This window comes from Daphnia pulicaria, chromosome 1 (genome assembly GCF_021234035.1).
Source record: "Daphnia pulicaria isolate SC F1-1A chromosome 1, SC_F0-13Bv2, whole genome shotgun sequence".
In the NCBI taxonomy this organism is placed as follows: domain Eukaryota; kingdom Metazoa; phylum Arthropoda; class Branchiopoda; order Diplostraca; family Daphniidae; genus Daphnia; species Daphnia pulicaria.
The window spans coordinates 17273195-17297396 of record NC_060913.1 but is presented as its reverse complement, the minus strand read 5'-3'; the positions used below and the strand labels follow the sequence as shown (position 1 = coordinate 17297396).

The window sequence follows — 24202 nt, the reverse complement described above, 5'->3', positions numbered from 1 at the left end:
CCCACAGATCGCTTCATAGGTGTCGACATCAATCGCAACCGACATCTAGGAACCATTCATCTCTCACAACCGGAATGCGTCCAAAAAAATTCTAGAGAGATTCAACATGAGCAACTGCAATCCTCTAGCGGTCCCAGCCGATCCATGTGTCAAGCTATCACCACAAATGAGCCCACAAAACGAAGAAGAAAAGAAAGAAATGACCTGTTGGAAATGAAATGGACTTCCAACAGATGGCTGCAACATCCAGCTGAATTACTTAACTCAACTGTATATATTTAAAGGGCCCGACAGGTGGCCCCGTTGTCACCCGCTTGATTGCGCTATTTCTTTGTGCCCTTTCCCCCCTCCCCTGGTGTTAATGTAGTATTCTGGAGGGGGTCGGGCCCCGGCTCTCTCTTATCATCACTTGCAAGAGTCACTCTCACATCATATCTTGTCACGCTCAGTCTTAATACAATAGAATCAGGACACACATCTATCTTCCCGTGTCATTCAACTCGTCTAAACTAAAAATATTTCGGTACGTAAGTAGACACGGCTTACTATTCCGAACATGGTCCTTCGAACCGGAGACATTAATTAAGTTGGACCGGACTTGGTCCCTCGTACTTAATTCTTGTAACCGTCAATTTGTGTGTCCGATTTTAAAGCTTAAAACAAACTAAAACACCATTCGGCAAGAAATTTAATTTGAACCGGGTCCTCTTCGTAAAGGACCCCCTTCTCTCTCTTTCTTACTGTCTAAACTCTAAACTATCCAACAAACTCGAAAGTGAAATTTAGTTAAGTGTATGTACGTGTGCGATTTCAACAAAATCGTCCGACCGCCATCGCCATTTTTTCGGCGAAACCGCATGGCGGCCTGGGGCGTCAGATATTCTGAGCCGCCACACACTTACACACACTCAGCTGTAGCTTCTACTTTGTCATTTCTCTTTCTTTAATTTAAAAGTAAACTCATTCATCTAAAATCTTTTCAATTAAACTTTCTTCTGTAACAACTAACTTAAACTTAAACCTTTGTAATCGTAAATTCCCTTTTTTCTTAAATTTAAGATTCTCTTTTTTTTCGTGGACTTCGTTAATCATTCTTCACCAAAACTCTTTCTCACTTGAATTCTTGTGCAAATTAAAAATTATTTCCTTCTGTTCGCCCTCCGCAAACTCGCGGAGCTTTCAGTCGGAAGCTCCTTTTTCTTTTCTATTTTCAAGATTTAGCCAGATCAAAGGAGGAAGAGTAGAGGCTCGCCATCATGGCCTGAAGTCCAGAGAAAGAACGAATTCAGTCAGCGATTACAAGATAAGAACACCATTGAGAAGAGGAGACACACCGGAAACAACTTCCCTTCTATCGAACAAAATTAAAATTTCCCTTATTTAAATATCTTGCAACAACTCAAGGAGCTGGCACACCATCTCCAAGAGTAAATTAACAAACACGTCTTAACAAACAATTCTCGTCAAACCCTTGTGTTAAATTGAGTCAATCACCCAAGGAGATAGGCAATCCAGCCGAACTCCGAACAAACTTTCGAAACAATTTTCCTTTCAGTAGCAAACAGGAACTCAGCTTTCCAAAGGTGAACGAGGGTCGAGCCAAAACTTAGCCGACCACCACTCGCCACGCCGTCTACCGGAAGGAAGGAGAACAGAAAACATTCCGCTCTCCAACAACACCGCAAGAGGCGCTGCAGTCAAACTTGAAGCAGCTACTCAAGCAAACAACACCGCAAGAGGCGCTGTAGTCAAACTTGAAGCAGCCACTCAAGCAAACAACACCACAAGAGGCGCTGCAATCAAACTTGAATCAGCCCCTCAAGCAATCAAGACTCAAACACAGGCTTTGCCCATTCATAAATTTATCGAAACCACTTAACATTATCTTTCTTACATCAAAACAAAAAGGAATGACTCCTCCAACTCACGCTTCCCTTCGAAGCATCCACCTAAAACACATCACCAAATGGATCAACAAAATCAACGACTACAAGAACGAGATCATGGATTTGCCAAAATCGTATTCACTGTTGTCAGCAGAATGTATGCTTCTAAATCAATTCTACAAATTTACTAATTATTCACCTGGCGTTTTAGGAGACCTAGCAGTAGCCCACGCCACTCAAGAGGAATTCGATCACGAACAAGCCTTTCAAAAGACAATATAAGCTACAGTAGATCACGCACTCAACACTGCGAAGAAAAAGATAGAGGAGTGCGAGGCAAAACAGACAGAAGAACAGATTAGGTTGCATGGGTCTCTTATCAGAAGTATGCAAGATTACAGAGACCCAATGATGCAGCTAATAATGGCCAATTCAGCAGCCTCAAACTTGGCAACAGGAGCCATCACGGTGCCAACAGCAACATCGGTCTTTGCTGCGAATTGCTTCAGCTTTCTTGACGTCCCTCGCTACTCAATCCACAATCCGCAACCCGAAGTAAAAGAAGAGTTCACACGCCTCCTCGTGGATGAACCAGTCGGAATTCATCCACAACCCGACTCCATATCGGATCAAGTGCCTGCGTTCTCTCTCTTGGAAATGCCAGCTATATCGCTGGACGCTTCACAACTTCAACCAAACAATTCACAACTAATCAAATCTTCTTGCACATTTCAAGTTCTAGGAGATCCAGTTTCATCCGTCAAACATCAGCCGCCTGACTTCAATACGGAGAAAATGGCTGCTTTCTCTCCCTCGGAAGGGCCAGCCACATCGCTGGACTCAACCGCCAAACTTCTGCACCCGGGCTCCAAACTGGAATCAGCGGCCTCTCTCTCTCTGTCGGAAGGGCCAGCCACATCGCTGGATTCATCCGCCAATCTTCTGCCGCCGGGCTCCAAGCTGGAATCAGCGGCCTCTCTCTCTCAGTCGGAAGGGCCAGCTACGTCGCTGGATTCATCCGCCAATTTTCTGCCGCCTGACTCCAAACCGGAGTCAGCGGCTGCTCCTTCTTTCTCGGAAAGGCCAGCTTCACCGCTGGATAAAAGGCAATCCTCTCCGAAAGACCCTCAACACGCTGTCCTCTCTCTCCTGAGACGGTCAGCTTCAGTACCGGGAAGACAGCACGACTCAACAAGAAAGAAGAATAAATCAACACCATCTGTCAAGCGGATCATCTTGAAGACTCAAACCGAACAGAAGAATCCAGATGAAACGGAGCCACCTTCAGAGGAAGCTCCAGAGGCAGACGACGACAAACAACCAGATTTAACATCATCACTGGAGAAATTCCGTACCCAAAATTCCCCAACACGAAAACGCTTGGAGCGAGTCACACCACTCCGTCTCGACAAAGAGTCAGCGAAAGCAGAAAATCTCATCGATCAACTGCTATGCGTTAAACTTTCAATCCAAGTATCAAACGCAAATCTTTCACAACAACTAATCAATGTTTTCGTTCTTGTCACAGAAGTAATATCTAAAAATCTCCAATTCGTCTGGGATCCTGGTGGTAAAGCCACAAATAGAGTCAGCCGACTCTCACTCGGACCCGAATCTGAAACTTCATTCATTGACGCCAACAACGAAACGAAACGACCAACAGGAAGACGAGTTAACGGACAGCAAACGGATCCGGAGCCAGCGGCATAGCTGCTCCTCAGTATTCACATTACCCGAGCCAGCCGTTCTCGCATCTCTTCCAACCAACCAGAAGATGATTCAGCCTACGATCCAGCCATCGATATCGAATCCCATGGAATGGGCTCTAGTGGGGAGTATGTTGGAAATGAAATGGACTTCCAACAGATGGCTGCAACATCCAGCTGAATTACTTAACTCAACTGTATATATTTAAAGGGCCCGACAGGTGGCCCCGTTGTCACCCGCTTGATTGCGCTATTTCTTTGTGCCCTTTCCCCCCTCCCCTGGTGTTAATGTAGTATTCTGGAGGGGGTCGGGCCCCGGCTCTCTCTTATCATCACTTGCAAGAGTCACTCTCACATCATATCTTGTCACGCTCAGTCTTAATACAATAGAATCAGGACACACATCTATCTTCCCGTGTCATTCAACTCGTCTAAACTAAAAATATTTCGGTACGTAAGTAGACACGGCTTACTATTCCGAACATGACCAATGTCCCCTTCATGGAATGCATCGGGTCAGTAATGCACCTCACACATCTAACGCGGACCGAACATTGCATACGCAGTTGGACAAGTATCCAGATATTCGCAAAACCCCGGCAAGGAGCATTGGAAGGCTTTGAAACGTATTCTAGCCTATATAAAAAAACAATCGACTTTGGTCTTCTCTTTGGTGGTGGAAGAAGCGAAATATGTGGCTATTGTGATTCAGACTACGCCGGAGATCTGGAGAGTAGAAGATCCACGTCAGGAGCCGTCTTCACTCTGCACAATGGTGCCGTGTCATGGTTCAGTCAGCGCCAGACATGCGTAGCCCTCTCCACAACAGAGGCCGAGTTCATTTCAGCAGCGGAAGGTACAAAAGAAGGGATATGGCTAAAACGCCTCCATCTCGAACTGGGAGCCACTGAATCGGCAACACCTCTTCGATGTGATAATCAAGGCGCTATTGCACGGATCCATGACCATGTATTTCATCAGCGCACGAAGCACATGGAACTACTTTTCCTGAATCCACGCATTTTTCCAATTTTGTGAATGTCAGGTGATGTCGTGGTATGTCTGCGGAATCTTCTGATTCATCAACCTTGATAATGAAAAGACAATTGTTATTAAAAATCTGGTAAAAAAAATAAGATAAGAACCAATATACCAATGAAAGTTTGTTGAGTTTGTTTTGGGATGCATTGGCTACCCATGAATAGCATTGTTGAGTTGCCATGTTAATTCCCACACTGTCCAGGGTTACAACTTTCCCAACCTGAGATATAAAGCAGATTATGACTTTAGATGTCCAACATTAACACAACTGATCACAACAGACTGAGACAATATAACCAACCAACTTCCAACAATACATCATACAAACAGACTGAGTCAATATGACCATCCATCAACATCCAACGATACATCATACAATTGCTATAAACTAACCTTAAGTTTGTTTTAGTATAGATCACACAGTGTTGATCCCCATCCTACTATGCGGATAAATGAGGTTGAATCCAAGATAACTGCTGAAAACATAACTCCATGAGCTGTTTGGATTTGTTGTGTTCTTGAAATCACACGAGGCTTAATTTTGGCACTATAGAAAAAGAAAACATTACTAAAGTATTTTATAAGCACATTTGATATTCAATAGACTATTAAAACACTTACTTTTGGAGTCCAACAGTCAGGTCGGCGATCTTGACGAATTCAGTTAGAAGTATTTTTTTTGTGAATCAATTCCGGCTCTTTCTCGATGCAAACTCAGTTTAGATTGTTTTTTTGGGGGGTGAAGGAGTTCCTGGTGTAGCCATGGTTTCTTCGAGTTCGCCTGCAAATTGATAATGACGTTTAAAAAATTTCTAGTCATGAAGTAAACTTAAACTGAACGTCATGTGAATAATACTTTTCGCAGGCCTATTCTCAAAATTACATGGCCATTAACTAAGCACTATACTAGCATGTTCATGTAAGTTCATTACATTTCTGTAAACCTACTAGCATGGTGCTACTAGTACTAGGCCTACTTCTGCAAATTTTTATATTATTATTGTCATATTATTGTTGTATTATTATTAATTATTTAAAAGTCATAGCCACATACTCTTGATTTTATTATTTTTTTTTTTTTTATTGAATTTTGCTCTTTACAAGATTACATCACCTCATCGCACTAGGCCTGTTACATTTCGTTCACCGAGATGTCGTTAGGTTACATTTTCACCAAGAGAGGAATGAAAAATTGAAAACGATGACATCTATGATCTATCATCTGGGTGACATCAGTAAAGTAAATAGTAGTTCTCAGCAGGGGAAGGGGGGGGGGGGTACTCGGAGGGCATCAGTTGGACTCGGATCTTTTTCTCTTAAGTGAATAATTTTTTTTTGCGAAATTGGTTTGGTGTCTCAGTATCTTTCACTTTTTCCCCGTCCATATTCCGTCTGTGTTAAAACCTTGAAACCAATTTGTTAGAGCAAGTGGCGGCTTTAAATCAAACAAGTAATTTAAATTTGGTTCTCATGGCTCAAGCGGTAGGAGTCAAAGATATCTGCTTTTTTTCACTCTTGATAAAGCTACGTACAGTCCATGAAATTCTATCTGAGGAGAAAATGGACGTTTGTTTAAATCAAGGATAAGTCTTTCGCAAGTTTGACCCTGCATCTTGTGAATTGTTACAGCGAATCCGAATTCTACAGCGTGTGGCTTTATTTTTAATATCACCGGTTGTCCTCGAAAGGGAAAATAAACTTTCTTTTCTTCAGATTTTTTTCTTAGGAGGACAGGTATGACAACGTTGTTTAGGATAATAGAATTTTTTTCTAAATTGAAGTGGATCAGCACCTGGTACCTCGACATGAATGTATATAGGGGGTATTGCAGCTTTATGTCACTTCCCGTATTTGTAGTTATCAGTTCAATAATTCGCTGCATATCTTCTGATGGGTCCAGAGTTAGAGATTGGTATTTGATTTGAGTTCTATTTGAAAGGCCAAGTGCGGGATTGATGTTTCCGTCAGATACCCTGGGGAACCAGCTACGAAACAGCCTGTGAATGCTTTAAAATGGTTGTAAATGTATCGTTGTGCAGGTGTTCGTACACTTTGAACCAACTGTCCCCTCAGTGGTATTTTCCAAACGAATCGAGGACAACAGTGATACTTTGCCCAGTTTGATGATTGAAAATTGTTGATAACTAGACGTTATTTGTTAGTTGTGACAACAATAGGCGCCCATAGCCATTGATTATCTTCTTTAATATCATCAAATGTTAGAAATTTCAATTTTTCGATTTGCGCAGCATTAATTCTTGGTTTACCAGGTCGAGGAATCCGCATTTGGTTGAGCATATCTGTGTGATTGACGTCAAGAGCTGCTCTGATTTGTTGTAGAAGCTCAAATTTCTTAAATTTGCTGAAGAGAACTGTCCCTCTTGTCCTCGGTCCGGAAGATTCTTCCAATTCAATTTCTTCAGAAAACATTTTATTGCAGGCTTCGAACAGCGTGTAGCCTGTTCCAACTGGAGGCAATTGAAAAAAATCTCCCATCAACAAAACATAAATTCCTCCAAAGGGGCACTCCGGTTTTCCCATTAGTTGATGTAACCTATTGTCGATTTGACCCAGCACCTCGGGGAGATGTAAGATATTTCATCAATAATTATCAAAATCAATTTTTCTGATTGGAACCGCAAATGCAAGCCATTTATCAAATCAGCGGACAAGTCCGTCAAGAAAAGATCCCGTTTTGTATCGGTTATTGAAAACCCAAATTGGTTGTGAACGGCGCGTCCTCCGGGAAGGTTTCTTGCTGCTATTCCTGTAGGAGCCATACAAGCCACGTAATAGCCCATATCTCTTGCTTTTTTTATGAATACAACTTGTCAGATATGATTTACCAGTACCAGGTCCTCCATGTACAAGTAACTGGATGGTTTCCGGCTCTGGTGATCTTTGCTCATCGGAATCTCTTTTCGCCTAAGTTTTTTAAATGATACAATGGCAAATGCACTTTTAATAACTGCTTACTCGCAACATATAAATTGTTATTGTTAAAGGGGTATTGGGTTAGTCTATTCAAATTGCAACTCATGTGGAGCCTTGTTTAACTTCTGTTCTGTTGAACTATTCAAAACATGGGAAAGAAATAAACAAGGGTCCAAGATATTGCTTGGACTATTATAGGACCCTTGTAAAATAAACAAAGGTGTTTTTTAATTAATGGTTTCCCATACACACATTGATTGGAAGATATTTCTTGTTTTTTTTCTCTTAATTTTAGTGTAGTTCTTTTTTTTAAATCTTTTTTTGTGGTTCAGACCCTATTCTTTTGTTGATCCTACCTGGAAGTATCTTGTGCATTGCTCTAGGACTGCCATTTGGTTATTATTTAACATACTGAGATCCACATCTGGTTGATTCGCATCATTTCGTTCTTGATTGCCTTTAAAAAGATTGTCTGTGTCTTCAGTAGCATCGACTGGATCATCTTCATGGTATTTAGGGCTTAGTCTGGTGATGACTTCAGTGATTTCAGGTCCCAATTCCGGCTGTGAATGCACCATTTAGTTGGCTTCATCCAAGGGAAGTGGTGTCAAGACTTCTGGATTTTCAGCGCTTCCAATGATGCTTGTTAAAGCAGTCAAAGTTGCTACAAGGTACTGATCTTCTTTGGAATACGGCTTTCTCATTTGTTCCCCTGTTGCGGCTTCTGCTCGAAGAGCATCGATAGTGAGTTGTGCTAATGCAGCTGAATCTTCATCATTTTCTTCGTTTTTTTCATATTCCGTTCTTTCCCTTGTTTCTAATGGCAATGATGTGCCATCTCCAACACCCCATACTGTCGCGTCTCTTCTACCAAACATTTGGACAGCTGCCCGATCGTTGCCACTAGTGCGAAAACCTTGTCCCGTGTTTATTATCCATCGCATCCTTACAACATCAAGGAAGGATGGGCCAGATCCGTCACTTCCATCCTCCAGCTTCCTTATGAATTCGCCAAAACTTCTCCACGTTAATGATCCTGGAAGACTGCCTTGTAAACCTACGAAATTCCATGGTCGAAAAAGAACGAGGAAATATCGCGCAAATGTCTTTACTTGTTTTTTCCATGCGTTTGTTAATGTAGCTGGTTTTGCTGGAGGAGGTTTTGGAACGTAAGACAAAATTGGTATCTTTGTCTTCGATTATAGACGCATTTGGTGTGTTTCGTACAGCGGATGTGTTTTTGCGAAAAGATAGAAACCGTTAGATGGTCTTTCGCGTTGGTTTTGCTATTGTTTTTAGAATAAAAGAAAGAAAATTTCGAAATTCTGCGTTTTACATAGAAATATGATGTAGTTTCTTACCACTTGATTGTATTGAACTGATTCAAATTCTTCTTGTTCATCTATCACAGTTGAAGATGTTAAGGATTCATCGCTGGTTGAATTGACAAGATTATTCTCCTTTTTTCTTTGAACGACAACTACAATTGCAGCGAATTTATATAATCTATATTCCTTAAACGCCACCCCATGATGGGAGTAATGGATATGTCGTGGAACAGCAATTTTTCCCGTGGCACTAGAAATATTTGAGCGGTTGAGTGGATATCGAGGCTTTCTGGTGGATCGTCATCATCTTCTATGTTCAACACTTGTGGGTCAACGTCTTCATCGTAAAGATCACGGTCTACCAGGAGAGGTACCCAAACGCCATGGCAGCAGAATAATCAAGGGACTCAGAATCTTCCCTAATTTGCCGCTTGGATCGCGGGCGTAGCTTGGTCAGACCTCTTCAATGCTGCCATTGCCGCCAATTGCCGCTGGCGGCTTGGGGTGGGATTCCACGAATATATCGAGGGAGGGGGGAGAGGTTGAGTGTGCAACACACAACAGCTGGTGGCCAAGCCACGCCCGCGATCCAAGCGGCATTTTGAGGAAGCTTCTAAGTCCTTTGATTATTCTGGCTGACGAAAGGGATAGGACGTTTGGGTACCTCTCATGTAGACCGTGGTAAAGATCTTGTTGATGAGTATTTCTAGGGAAAAAATCATCTTCCAAATCATCTTCCTCAAATTAATAGCCAGGTAGAGAGGAGAAGTCCTCATCCTCATATCCCTCTATCAATTTCTGATACTTTGGGTGTTCAACGGCATATTTTATTGCTTCGACAACAAATACCTTAAAAATGAAATATGAGATAGATCAAAGTCAATATTTTGGTAACTATTTTCAAGGTAACGTCAGGTAACGTATCTATATATACCTTAAAAAATGTGCACGAAGAAAATTCTCCCGGGCCTCCCAATATGGCCAACGCAGCAAAAGCAGATGATATTTCAATTGTACTGCTAATTTTGTTAGTTACTCGATTCAAGATATGCATGGCCGTCCTTTTTTCGGTCCCGGTGTCTTCAGCTACAGATGGATAGTTTTCCACAGTGCGGCGTGCTTGTTGTATTAAACTTATGCTGGGAGTTATTTCCGTCGTAGGCTTTGTAACGTATTTTAGCAAGTAACATAGCGTGCGTTTAGCCTGCTCGACACTCCCCAGAACATCAGCATTGGTATTACATCCAAGCATACCCGTGATTACTTCGTTGAACTCGACGATAAGGCCATTACGTTTAGGTAATACCTTGTTCATGATGTCTTGGTTTTCTTGACTCAAATTTGCATATTGTTCCAGCAGATGCACAGGTAATCTTAAAACATCTCTTGGATCCATGTCTGTGTTGGACAGTTCAATTGGGGTATTAGACTTCGCTTGTATTCCCACATAATGAGTCTTTTATCTCGCAAAGGAATTGGTTATCTTGAAATGTTTCTCATAGAGAGAGAATCAATATGCTGTGCTGTTAATCCAGGTAGAATTCTGTATGTACGAACACCTTTGCCATCTTGAAAGGGTTCGATTTGGCAGCTGGACGTTTCGGACACTATGGGCTGTGGGCGACGCATCCGACAACTTTTTTTCCCTTGTTTTCCTGCCTTGCACGTTTGGGAATGGCCATGAATATTGCAACCAATCACAGTCTTCTGAACATCTTCGTAAAATTCGTCTGGTTGTCTGATAGGGTGACGAGTTGTTAGTGCAGGTCTTGGAGGTACAATGCCTTCAGCTTTATGCAGAAGATGCTCGACGTGAATTTCAGCTTCCACTTTACATTTAACGATGTTGTCTAAAGCTTTTGCAACGGCAGTTGATAGCGCTTCGTAAGATGCCACACACTGTAAGAGATGAGCTGGTATTCCGCCCCAATATACAACATGCAAATGCAAAGATCCTCTCGCTTGTTCCTCAACGTATCCAAAGGAAGCGACCGGCACGCCAAAAACTCCTGGCCGTCTATTTGGCAGCGGCTCCGTTCTTTTTGTGGAGTGATCAGTCCGTGTAGCAAGCAAAATGGCAAATACATCTTAAGAAGTCGAAAAATTTCCGCTGCAGCCAGAGATCCTTTAGCTAAAAGAACTCTTAGATGATGTGGAGATATTTTGATTCCGTGAAATTTTTTTTATCACTAATTGCTTCAGCGAAACCGTCGCCATCGGCTGGAAAAGAATCATTTCCTGTTTGTGATAGAGTCAATCGTAGGTTAAGAACACTATTAATGTCATCGGGAGTGTAAGTTAGAAAAACGCTGGGCAGTCCATGCATGTAGCACATCGCGATTAAATTCTAAATAGATGCTCCTCGGTGCGCATTGGTGAACGGGATCCTAGAAGTGTATGATTAAATATGTGGACTGATCTTTTCAAGCAGTTTAATGGATGATTTTGCTTTGGGATTGTGAGCTGCTTCTTCAAGTTCAGTCAGAAAATTGGGGTCGCTCATCCACTGCGTAAACATTTAAAATGAAACCGGGTTACATTTAACCCTGGCAGCAATAACTCGAGTAGCCGCGTGCCGTTGAAATTGGTCGAAAAGTAAGAAAATGAGACGTTCACAATCCGCAAACCGCCCTGAGAATTGAAACATTATGTGCCTAATGCGTTTTTCTTTTACTGATCCAGATTTTTCAAGTCCGCGTCCAAGCAGAAAAAGAAAAGGAAATGATGCATACAATAGCATGTCATTGGACTCAAATTCATTAAACGTTTTTTTTCTCTCTTTCGACATGTATCTATAATAAATAAATCAATAAAAAAATATTTAGTTCATTATAATTCTTATTGGAAAATATTAAGGATAGGATAGCCTTTATTTGTTTGGTAAATAAGGAAATATTATTAACCCATAAAAGTCCTTCCGAATGAAATATAAACCTTTAGTTTGCTCTGGAAGTTCAGTTGCTTCCGTCAAATTTGCTTGCCCTTCAAATGTAGATAGTAATCCACGGATAGCTGTACGAACTGAATCACTCTTTTCAACTGTGAGTGGTATACTCCTCGTGAGGAAAGAGGAAGGCAGAGTCTGATCTAAAGATGAATCACAAATATGATTAACTTCTTCAGCTGGAACATATGTTGTCCCTTCCGGAGTGAGTATACGATCTATTCTTATATCAGTTTCGTTGTCAACGAGTGTAACATTTTTCAACAAATCCGACGAAATTAAATTCAAGGCATCGTGCATGGCATTTGTTTCCACTACGTTAACATTTCGATACAATGGATTCAAGTGTTTCAGTGCATGTAGCCATTGATAAACCATTTCAACTCTGACACGAAGTTCTCTTACATCTGAGAAACGACTCTGGACGAGTGCTTCGAATTGAAGACGTGTTCCGACGAATACAACTGAGATGAATTCTGAAAGATTTTTGATTCTAGGATAATCTTCCATCTCTTCTGAATTCATTCTCTGTAATTCCGTTAACTTTGTGGGACCATCAGGTTGTGGGAATGTAATAACGTGTCCTCTCTTTGCTGATTGGCGTTCTGATAGTTTATTTCCAATAAGCTTGACGATGGAAACGTACAGCCGGCTTTGCGCGAGGAGTAGTTCTTCGATAAGAGTTAATGTTGGAAGGCCGATACGTTCTGGATTACCAAAATCTATCCCTGACGCAATAGAATAATTGGGAACAATTGGTGTGGGACGACAAATTTGTTGGTAACACGATCCACATAACGTGGCAAAATTGTTTTTCACCAGTTCAGGGTGAAGATGGTAATATTTGCCATGAACCTAAAAACAGAAAAGACAATTACTATTTTTATACAAACCTTATTCATTATATTTACTTTTACTTCCCGGTAGAACACCTTTTATTTAAATTTACACCGCTATTACTTCAGAATTGACACTATGACTCCACAGCTTGCACAACCTTGCAGCTCGCAGTTCTTGTCAAACGCCGCCTGGAACTGGTCAACAATAACGCCGAAGTCGCTTTGCTTCAGGTTGGATTCAATTTCTTATTTTAGGCAATGGACGGTCTGTTCTTCGACTTCAGCAGATGTATGAGAATGAAGCAGGTTTACTTTTGCAAATCGACTTTGGCCTGAATTTACTGCCATAATAAGAAGTGCAATACTGGGATCTCGTTCAAAATGCTTGAGCTGTTGAAAAAATGGAGTTCCTTTTGAATATAAAGTAAAAGAATTTAAAAGAATTGGCCTGGATGCATTTTGATTAAACTTCAAAGATGGAACAGATGAATCCGCATAATGTAGGACCTCGACTTCGAACATGTCAGGAATCTAAATACAACATTTGAAATTATTCCCAATGTTCTTGAACTTAAAATACCTCAACTTCAACATCGACAAATCCATCAGGTGTAGGACTATCGTCAATTGGTTGATCCACAATATCTGTCGTTTCGGAAGAACCTTCCTAAATGGAGAGGAATACCAATTGCTGGTGAAAAACAATGTAATCAAAAGTTCTTGAATATCACTATGGTTGGGCAGAAAAAAACAGTTGGCTACCTTTCCATGTTAAGATTACTTTTTTTCTATTAAACTAATTACCTGAATCTGTAGTGCGGAAAAATTTTGTTTAGCAATTCTGAGATGATTATCCATAATGTTATTCTGTTCGCAATTTGTAGCTTTAAGCTGCTGACGTTTTTAACTCCGCCTTTTATCCTTTGGACTTGAAAAACACTCTTTTGATTTTGGTGGCATCTTTTAGCAAAATTCCAAGTAAATCAACCTGTTTGACAGACAGCACGGAACGAATACTTCCGGGGCAAGTCAAGATATAACAATACTCAAGTCCATAAATATCTACCCCCTATACCCCCTTCCCCCCCCCCCCCGAAAAAAAGGCGCGAAAAAAGAGATTCTTACCGCTACAAAATTGTTTTTGTGCTAACTATTATGCAATCGGAAAAGCGAGTATACGAAGAGTTAAAACGTTGGTTAGAAAATGAAAAAATTTACAATGATTACAACAATGCCAAGTCAACTCTCAAAGATTTTACAACATCAATGATTGCATTTGAAAAATATTACACATACGACTATTCAGTTAAAATCAAATGTTAAATAAATTTTCCATTTTTCCAACAGATGCAATCAACGTAGATATAAAATCACTGCTATGCCTGAGCTTATGTGCTCATCTTCTACTGTCCTTAACTTTCTTTCTGAAACAGACATGTGCACATCCAAATTTAGGTGAGGACGATACCTATTCATGTCTAACTTCTAATCATTAGCCTTACAGTCAAAATAAAATTTCTCGTTAGGGCATTACAAATATGGTAAATTATTTCATTGCTTACCATACATGATGACAACTCATCATATGGTATTGATATCAGTGAGTGACTCACAGAAATGGTTTAGTGCACTACCATGAAAATCAAGCAAACCCATTTTATGGTCATTTTCCTGGGCGTCACAACAAAATTAGTTAGGCAAACAAAATATGTAAGAAAACTCAAAATAACAAATGATATTGCGTTGATTTACCCTTCATGAAGCATTTAGCTATGCGAAACAATTACAATGACAATCATGAAGAAGGTAATCCATAGTATAGTCTTTTGCCTAAGAATTGAAACAAGAATGTTGAAATTATGCGTTACTTTAATAATTACAAATTGCAAGCTAACCATGTCAACATGAAGACGACGTTCGGTAACTGGTAAATCAGAAAAGAAAAACAAAACAAACAGACAATCGAATTGATGTTATGGTTGTCCTAAGTCACAAAAAGCTAATGACTAATTCCGCATAAAATCAAATATGCCAAAAATTTAGTATTGCCAAATGAATCGAAACTTACCTATCCGCTGAGATAAATTACTGTAAGTTTACACAAAAAAATTGAAGGAAATCGATGCAGTAGTTTAGATTTCTATAAATTTATTCTGATTCTGAAATCTGAATAAAGGTTCTGGAAGTGTGGCCCAGAACAGCTTACACTCCCCCCACCCCATTAACACACACACACCCTCAGGGATAATCATTAGAACTAGCAATTTAACGGTATTCTGCGCTAAAATATTACTTATTTTAACGATTCTATCAGTTCTTATTCTGATTTCAAAGAGACACGGGATGTGTTTAAGATGACATTTCTTACAGATCCCAACGAGAATCGAACTCGTGATCTCCTGCTTACTAGGCAGGCGCTTTGCCATCTAAGCCATAGGACCACACATGGGATCTTTAGACAACAATTTGCAAATTGGTCATGACGTTATAACAGCAGTTTTACAATTGATAACTTCTATTTGAAAGTTCCGAACTGTTCCACAGCACAAAAAACAATTTACAAAAAAATCAACGAGATTTTCAACGATACTACGAGTTCTGGTCTCTTACTAGCAAGAGCAGATCCATGCAGCACAATTAGTTATTTTGATTTGATTTTTAAATTTCAGCATGGAAAAATTTTATAAAATTTTGCCTGAGTAGGCAGCAAAAAATTAGACTACCAAGAAAAAAATCTTTATAACTAGCAATTTAACGGCATTCTGCGCTAAAATCCATCAAGTTTTAACAATTTTATCATTTCTTATTCTGATTTCAAAGAGACACTGGATTATTATGATAATATTTCTTGCAGGTCCCAACAAAACTGGAACTCGTGATCTCCTGCTTACTAGCCAGGCGCTTAGCCATCTAAGCCATAGGACCACAAATAGGATGCTTCAGACAACAATTTGAAAATTGGTCATGACGTCATAACAGCAGTTTTACAATTGATTACTTCTATTTGAAAGTTCCCAACTGTTCTACAGCACAAAGAACAATTTACAAAAAAATCAAAAAGATTTTCAACGACACTACGAGTCCTGGTCTCTTACTAAGAAAAGCAGATCCATGCAGCATAATTAGTTATTATGATTCGGTGTTTAAATTTCAGTATGGAAAATTCCTATGGAATGTTACCCGAGTTGGCAGTCAAAATTAGACTACGAAGAAAATAATCTTTATAACTACAATTTAACGGTATTCTGCGCTGAAATAGAAATTGTTTTAACGATTTTTTTAGTTCTTCTTCTAGTAGGCAGTCAAAATTAGACTACATCATTGTAACTAGAAATTTTACGGAATTCTGCGCTAAAATACAACTTGTTTTACGATTCTATCAATTCTTCTTCTGATTTCAAAGAGACACGGGATGATTATGATGACATTTCTTGCAGGTCGCAACGAGACTGGAATTCGTGATCTCCTGCTTACTAGGCAGGCACTTTGTTATCTTAACCGTAGGATCACAAGCTTAACTCAAAGGACCACTTTTTCAAAATTGGTCATGACTTCATAACAGCAGTTTTACAATACGAGGTTTACAAAGTCGATAATGAAGTCAAATCAAGTGTTGAGGTCGTCTTTCATAGAGGCACAAATGTCAATAAAATATACATAAACATCAGTCACAGTCTTCAACTAATATAGATGTAACTAGGATTATGCTGTAATTGCAAACTTCTTTTTACTTTTTCCAGCTTGAGACTATGCTCTAGAATACATGGAACCTTCACAGCCAAAGTTACGATCTCGTCGGTACTGCAAAGTTGAGTATGCAATGCAAATTATTTTTTGTAAGCGCAGCCCATTTGGCATTCGGCAACCTATCCATTCGAGTACCTCGCAAACAGCAGATACGAAATCACGGAGCTCAAGTTAGTGTTGAAGAACAAGAAAGATGGAGGGCTAACGAGTTTTCGTCCTATTAGTATTTTCTCATAAAGTTCAATGAGTTTTTGGGTTGTTTCGTTTGAGAAATTAAATTATACTATTATAAATATCTTCTTCTTCTTCTTCTGAGGTCGCCAAAGGATTATAAAGAGAATCATTTGTTTCAGATACCTCCGCAAAAAACTAAAATGGCTTTGGTCATTATATTATGTATGTATGTATGTATTGCATTTGTATCCCGCACTTTCACAAAAAAGATCAAATGACGGCAGAGTGTGCTACGATTTACATTATTTAGAAAATGAAGGGAACGCCAAGGAGAATAGATGAGTCTTAATAAGTTTCTTGAAAACTGGGCGGTTGGTTGTGGAGCGAATCAGAGCTTGAAGACGATTCCAAGTGTGCGGGGCACTGTTGGCGAAAGACCTCATCAGCAGCTTTCCCTTTGTGGCGAATGGTCTTGCGTAAACTCCTCGTCTCCCCTCTCTGGGCATCGCCCTCATCGACAATCTTCTGCTAGAAGCCTTATGAACATCAACAGTGAGTGTCCGAGCAGAGGATCGAAGTCGTGTGTGGCCCGGAACGTGCAAGTTGATTGTCTCTTGGAGGTAGAGTGGTGCCGAGCCCGTAAGACAGTCAAAGACCATCAAGAGGATCTTAAAGTCAATCCTTTGCTGAACTGGGAGCCAGTGCAAGCGGTACCTTGCGTCCTTGGTCGAGATTGACCGGCCGCGGCAGATAAGGTGAGCTGCTGAATCCTGGACTGCTTGAAGAGAATTGAGTTTGTAGGCCGGCAGACCCGCGAGAAGAGAATTAGCATAATCCAGATGAGAGATGACCAGGGAGTGAACCATGGTTTTTGTAGCAGATGATGTCAGCTGATTTCGAATCTTCCCAAGACGATACAGCCCAGCTAGCAGAGTATATTTCCCAAATATTGCTAAAATATTATATTCCTACAATTGAGATGTTGGTAAAATAATTTTTTAAAATATTTTTCCAATATATTTTTGCACCCAAATTTGTTGGCTCACAATATTATTGGTGAAATAACAGTTTTACTACTTTTAAAATTTTGACGGGAATCTGGTTGTTGTGTTTATGGTTATATAGTCCAGCGTGGAATATTTATTCATCTTCAACTTGTTATTAGACAAGTTCTTGTTTTTGGTCTTGAGTGGGTTTGAACTAGCGCTCCCACTCGAATCAATTCGCGTCAAAAATCACAACAGCCGAAGCTACGCTTTCCTGGCCTTCACTTTACAACGGGGGACATACTGTAGGCCCTTTCATATAGTCTAGTGGCCAGCAATATGAAGCCCGAGGTGCAGAGAACTCGTATGTTTTGGCTGTCATCCGCCAGGAACGCGAGGGAGGGTAATAAAAAATGGCGACTAGGCTGGGTGGGAAACTGGTCAAAATTACACTTTACTAGATTGGCAATAACTCGGACAATCTAATCTGTTAAAGACAATTAAATCTGTCTAAAATAATTTTAATGTTTGTGTTTGTTTCTATTTGAATTCCTGAATTACGGTATGACAAATTTTAAAATAATATGTAATTACAATAAACTGTATCTTAAATTTTATTATGTATTTCATGGCTCGTGTTTCTTCATTCTTCCGTTTATTTGAATGGCTTACAAGGCTCACAAATTGCTGGAAGGTTACGAAGAGGCTAATAGTGATAACCTTCAGAAGTAAAAATTATTGCCCTTGCCAATTTTATAGCCATCAAGGACAGTAATTTTATTTTACCTGAAATCTCTAATATCAAAGCTATGCGTAGTGGCAGGGAATCGTACGGTGAGTCTGCCATTGATTATGTTCAACTCAAACGAGAAGGCCACATAAACACTGTATTATCTTGTGTCTCTCCCGAACATAAAGTAACTTCAAATGGTTACAAAGTAGAAATTGTAGTTGACTCTTCTAAAGGCGAAATAACGTCATGTAAATGTTATGGCTGCATTGTGGCACTGGGAAGGTGCAAGCACCAGCTTGCCCTTCTCGGATGGATGCATCGTCGTTTTGAAGATCAAACCCCTACGGAAAAAGCCTGTTATTGGAAAAAGTCCAAGCTGTCAAACGTCGGGAAAACCATAAAGTTCATTTTGGTCAAAGATCTTGAAGTAAATAATAAATAACAATAAATAACAAAGGAGAAAAAATAGATGTAAGAAGAAGAATAAGTTGTCTGCAGAAACCATCCAGAAAAGAAAACCGAATAGGAAAATTTACAAAATGAAAAGTAAAATCAATGTCAGAAAGGATCCCGATGGCGTTTCATTTTTACAAGAAATAATTGCTCACATGGATTGGAAATTCAAAAAGGGAAACGAAAAAGTGATTCCGGAACTGGCAAAAATATCCATTCCCTGTCGAGGGACTTCAAAAAAAGAAATCCGACGTCGACAAATGTTCTTGATTTCTTACGTTTCTGCAAATCTAGCATGACAGAATAACTGTGTAATGAAGTCGCTAAGTCAACAAGTGATCAAACAGATAATTCTCTGTGGAGACGGTTCAAGTAATTAATACTTTATTATAGAAATTTTCTTGGCTATTTGTAACTTTCATGGCAGCTACAATAACATTTAATGTCTCCTAATAAAATAGATACCTACGTATCACCGCGTCAAACTTGTATGCAGTCGCTCACTGCAATACTGTAGATGGGTCACTCGTCGACAAACAGTACTTCATGGGGAAAAAATAGAGAAACGTCTTCTGTGGCCAGAGGTACTCGTTTAGAGTCCCAAGTCCTACAGATCGTATCAAAAAAGCAAAAAATGACATTTGAATGCTGCGGATTGATTACTCATCCGAAACACCCGATTTTTGGCGCCTAACCAGACGGAATCAATGAAAACTTTACTGTTGAGATCAAGTGCCTAACTATATATAACTACAAAAGCTATTTCAATTTCATTGATTCTTCAGGTAAATAGAATCATCACTTACAATGACTGCAATAAATTTTATATTTTAAGAAAAATAAAACCACAGTGCAAGGCCCAAGTTCAGCTGCAAATGCATCTATATGGAAGGAAGAAAAGTATTTTTTGTGTTGCGAGCCCACATTCGAGAACAACAGAAAAGTAAAAATTTTGCCAGTAGACTATGATGAGAACTACATAAGAGCCGTTATGGTTAAAGCTGAACAATTTTAGACAAATACTATTGGAAAATTTGTATTGGAATAACTTGTTGTTCATGTTGAATTCTGTATTGTATCCGTACGCAACCAGAAATATACCGAGGAAATATAAAACAGATAAGACCACGATAAGGAAAAAATTTTTACAGATTGACAGCATAGAGTAAAAAACGTTACAGGCGGTTATTCATAAGCAGATAAAAACACAAACAGATGAGAGTTTCTGAATACAAGTAAAGCGTTGATAAAGTAATTAGCATCTAGTTAAGCAACTCTGAATGTTAATCAATCCACAGACTAGAAAAAAGCATCGTCCGCAAATGAAACCAATGAACTATGAATACATGCGTGTGGGGCAAGTAACTTTAATTCGCGGATGCGACGGATCCCTTGCTCTACGTGAATTCTGACGCCAGCAATTTTGCGACCATTAAGAACCTGTTCTTTAGAGAGTTGTTTGCCTTCACTTACACTGGGCGGACGAACTACTTCACATCCTTTTTCCAACACCATACTTTGGACTTTTTTTTTAAACCTCCATCAAACATAATGACCATGCCTTGCTTTAACAAGTCCAAGAAGCCGCAGTGGGAGACGATCATTTTGTCCGTTGCTCTTCCACTATATCCAGCTGAACAGAAAGAGAATAAACCATTAAGTGTAATCACAACATAGTATTTAATAGTGTTAGCCTTCTTGTAGTCTGACCGTGTCAATGCTTGTGTCGAAAGCATGAACTGGCTTTTGTATAGCTATTTCGAGGCAATCTCCAACCCTACTTACTTTTTTGAATGATTTACGGAAGCCAATGGGCATTGCTCGATGAATCGATTCATCACTTGGCCACACAATTAGTTGTCTGAAGTTACTTGAGATCAAGTGAAAAAACCGTGTGAAATATCTCGAGGCTTGACTGTAGTATATTCCAAACTCGTGCCCAAGTACCATGAACGATTCATTCAAACGTAATTTTCTTAATACTAGTTATACAACATGCAATCATGTTAGGTTTCCTTTTACCTTAAACTTAGAGCCAACGAGGAGAAGTACAGAAATCCAATCGCGATCAACACCGAGATAAGTTTTGGGATCAGATTACATTAGTTGTATTGCACGTTTGGAACTTCTATGTTTAAATTCAGTCGCACAGTAAACAAACGACAGGGGGAGGGCAGTACTGATATGCCATTTGACGTGAATTATTGATACCAAGATGAATCTTCTTTCGGCATTGATTTTCCACACGAAGATGTATCACCTTTATTTGAAGAGATTTCTTCATATGAAAGAGATCTTGCACATTTCCTCTTCTTTCTCACATTACCGTAAGACGACGTTTCAATAGCGAGTGAATCTATCAGTTTTCGTTTAGCAGATAATGGGGTGGAACTGATTTGCCAAGACTGCTGTGGTGATGTACACTTGATAGGTGATGGACTGTTAAAATCCTGTGCTGTCACATCCCACGGATTCACTTTTGACAATTGCGAGCTCCTCAACTTCAGAACAGGACTAGTTGCCAAAAGTGGCATCACTTTCCAGTAAGGACTACACGCTGCATCTTTTTGAGCCCAAGTAATAAGATTGTGTTGAACTCCTTTACTTAACTTGTGATTTCTTGCTAACAGTTTGTTTTGAGTTTCTTTGATTGAAAGTGATTAGAGAAATTGCTTGTAATCAGTCTGTGTTTCTTTGTTGACAACAATAGGTGTAGAAGTTTCCATTTGTTCATGACGATAGTAGTTGTTAAAAGAAGTATGATTGTGTTCACAAGCATCTATACAAAGACATAACAACTGTTAAAACAGGTTGAATAACATATAAAGTTTTATTATACCTCCAAGGGCGTGGTGCAGAGCCATATTACATTCTGTGGTTGTTGACAATATAGATTCACACTGCAAACTGTAATATCCACTAAACAGGCTGTCAACAGAAATTCTGCCTGTAATAGTAAATATATTTTGAAGGATAGTTGTTAAAATATACTCCAACAGTAATGTTACCTTAGAGATCTATGTCTGATGAGTTGACAAACAAATCCTCAACTTTCTGCGTTTCTTCAGTGTTGGAAATAGGTGTTGGAGATTCTATTGGTTCAAGATGATAGCAGTGATTTACATTTCTGTCTGATGTGAGTCTGATTTGGTTTACTTACATCTATACAAATACATAGGCAGGTAAATGTTTTTACAGGTTTAATAACATATTAAGGTTTTATATACCTCCGAGCATTTGGTGCAGCTCAACGTGAAATTCTGTGGTTGTTGACATTCTAGATTCACTCTGCAAACTGTGATATCCCCTCGACATACTTCCAACAGACATTCTGCCTGTGGTATTAAGTATAAAGTTAGCAACTGATTTTTACAATGTACTCCAACGAACAGTGTTACCTTCAAGTGCAATGTCTGAATTATTCGCTGAGAAATACATAGCTGCATAGTCTACTTCAAAATTTTTTGCTAATTGACGTCATTACATGGCGCAGTTGGTTACTTATTCTACACCACCCTTAAGTATCTGGTCTTAAGTATTGTTAACTATCAAACCAGTATATCATTTTTGTAAGGGTCGAAGCAAAAACGACCCCAGGTGACTGATCGTCCGCCATTTTTCCGCAAATTTTTTCTGCTTGCTGTCATTCTGTGCTCTTGGTCTCAGCAATTGGTCGGAGTTGTGTATGTATTGGGGCATTTGAAAAGTCAAGCTAACAAAGCTACATCCACTGCTGCATTGAACGCTGTCTACGATCGACGAGTAAATTATTCATGGTAAAACGCAAAACTAAAGGCAGAAAATCACTAGCAGATATTTTTGGTTTATCCCAACTATTCCCCGTGGCTTTAGAAGAAGAAGAATAAGTTACCCATGTGACAGCTATGTCACCGAAGGCATTCAAGCCGAATGGATCGCCTTCTAGGTTTGATCTCGACAAATACAAGCATTCGTTCGAGCTTTGGCACCAACAATGGACAATTTTCAAACATCGACTTTTTACTTGATGAGCGCCCAGCCTACAAAACTAATATTTTACTTTCTTGTTTTTTAAAGGAAAACAGATGCTCAGATGGGTATCACAAGATTGTGATTCAGAAATTGCGTGAACGTTAAAATGCAGGACAAAATCGACATGTCTAGCGCCAACAATTCGCTTTAAGGAAGCACCGAGCGAACGAGGCGGCCGACAATTGGCTGTGCGATCTCCGCAATCTAGCTCGCAAGTGCGAATTTGCCACCGACTGCTTCGCAAATTGTCAACCGCATCCTTGGTCAAGTAGTCCATGGAGTTTACGTTGATGAAATCCGCCGGAAAGTCCTCGAGAAAGGTGGAACCCTAACACTCAACCAAGCCATCGACATCCTACGCGTAGCAGAGCCTGCTTCCAAAAAAAACATTAAATCTGAATACAGGTTACGCGGCAGCAATTAAAGCGCTGTCCAAATCGTCATACAAAGAAAAGGAAAACGCAAGAACCTCCCAGCACACAATTTCAACAGCCGGCAAAGTACAGACCGCCCGGTAAGCAGTCTAAAGATGACAACAAATCAGAATATGGATTCTGGAACTGTGGCAGTGAAACTCGCCACTCACGCCAACTATGCCCAGACAATGGAAAGGAATGTGGCAAATGCACAAAAATCGGACTTTTTGCCAGAATGTGCAGTTAGAAGAAGAGCAAAAACCGCTTCAAACCGGATGTATCACACTCAAACCCAACTCTCCAGCATGTATCGCTGGCATAGAAGGATTTGATCTCGTTAAAGCAGGAATTCATCCCAGTGGCAGTAAGAAAGAAATTTTCATTCAAATTTTACCAGAAAATGGGGCACAAATTGACGCCATTTCGGCCGATATGTACCATAACGAGATTCAAGACACCAATCTCTTACCCAGGGGCACCAACGCCATTACAGCTACCGGAATCTCCATTATCAGCATTGGAACGATCGAAGCAACAATCCATTGGCCTACGGGTAAAAAGAGTAAAGCAATCAAAATACTTTTCACGTATTACAGGATCTGAAACAACCGGTGCTATCGAAACAGATTCAATAGGCATTCGGAATGTTAACAGCTTGTTACCCTCACGAGAGCATCAACGCGATCTAAAAAGATGAGTCACGAAACAATCCTGGCTCCAAGTTATTCCCACATCTTATGACTACAGTCGGGATCAACCCGACGGAAGAGAAGAAGAAAGAAGACCTAAACCAGTTAACGGTCGTCCATCCCCACATCTTTGACGGAACTGTCGACCCGTGGCGAGCCCGGCATGCCATTTCGAGCTCAAGGAAGGCGCAATTCCAGCCGCCATCCACGGATCTCGTCCTGTCTCAGTCCCTCTCATGCCAAGATTAAAACAGGAGCTGGACCTCCTCGAAAAGCATAATCCGATATAATCCAAAGAGTAACGAGACCAACAGC

At 40.0% G+C, this 24202-nt stretch overlaps 2 long non-coding RNA genes across 2 annotated transcripts; both read right to left on the bottom strand.

The window, feature by feature from the left end:
- Positions 1–13874: 13874 nt before the first annotated feature.
- Positions 13875–14479, bottom strand: LOC124342569. Its single transcript, XR_006918913.1, has 3 exons — positions 14431–14479; positions 14241–14349; positions 13875–14175 (listed from the first exon to the last, which is right to left on the bottom strand). It is a non-coding gene; the product is annotated as an uncharacterized LOC124342569 (long non-coding RNA).
- A 6424-nt stretch (positions 14480–20903) lies between these two features.
- Positions 20904–21876, bottom strand: LOC124338762. The gene is made up of 3 exons (XR_006917995.1): positions 21780–21876; positions 21611–21718; positions 20904–21550 (listed from the first exon to the last, which is right to left on the bottom strand). It is a non-coding gene; the product is annotated as an uncharacterized LOC124338762 (long non-coding RNA).
- Positions 21877–24202: the final 2326 nt, after the last annotated feature.